Source organism: Egretta garzetta, unplaced genomic scaffold, assembly GCF_000687185.1.
Source record: "Egretta garzetta isolate BGI_Z169 unplaced genomic scaffold, ASM68718v1 scaffold209, whole genome shotgun sequence".
Classification (NCBI taxonomy): domain Eukaryota; kingdom Metazoa; phylum Chordata; class Aves; order Pelecaniformes; family Ardeidae; genus Egretta; species Egretta garzetta.
Genome location: NW_009260839.1, coordinates 3,106,078 through 3,107,075, shown reverse-complemented (window position 1 = coordinate 3,107,075; position 998 = coordinate 3,106,078).

The window sequence follows — 998 nt, the reverse complement described above, 5'->3', positions numbered from 1 at the left end:
CTGAGGGGCCCGCCACCCCCAGCCTGTGCCCGGCCGCACCGTCAGCGACGGGAGGGTGCCAGGCTGGGTGCTGCGGCCGGGGCCCTCCCCAGCCCCCCCGGCCACCGGGCACTGCTCCTGGCCTCAGTTTCCCCCTGCAGCACAGTGGGGCTGAGGCTGCTGACCCCGTGGAGAGGGGCTTTGGGCTCCGCTGATGATGAAGCGCTCTGTCCACCCCTGGCGCTATTTCCTGTGACGGACAGGCTGACATTATAAGACATTAGACTGTCTCTGTGCCCGCCGTGCCCATGGGCTCCCCCACGCGCGGGCTGTGCCGTGGAGGGGGCACAGCACCTGAGCCAGCCTCCAGCCACCACCCAGTGTGCCCAGGCAGGAGCACTGGGAGCACTGGTTCAGGTTTGGCTGCCACGGTGGGGTATGCATGTCCTTGGCCAGCGTGGGGCTGGGCCGGGGTGGCAGGGCTGGTGGTGCTGGTGTGAGCAGGGCTGGGCTGGGCCCGCTGAGGGCGAGCTGTGTGCTGCTTCCCCCCCAGCCAGGGGGCTGCTCAGAGCTGGGGACGGAGGGCATGGCTCCTGCGGCTCTGGGGACACTGTGTCCCCCTTGCTGACCCACATGAATCTCCGGTGGTTTGGCCCATGTGTGCTCTGTAAAAGCACAGGCCCCGTGGAAGAGGGTTTTGGGAGAAACAACATGCGTCAGTCAGTCCCTGACCTAAGGCTCGGTCTGGGGATGGAGGCAGCACTCCATCCCACCGCTGCCTGAGGTGCCACAGCTCTGTGCCTCAGTTTCCCCATGGCTTGCTCTGATGCTGTGCTGTTACATGATGCCGATGGAGCTCAGGGCAGGGAGCTGTGCCCATGGCAGTGCCGACACAGTGTCAGAGGGGAATTTGGGAGCTCCCAGCTGCAGCCCTCAGGGACTGGCACTGTGCTCCCCCCTGCAGGAGAGCTCAGCCCGTGGTGCCACGCTGCCCACCCTCACCCACCACGGGCGGTGGA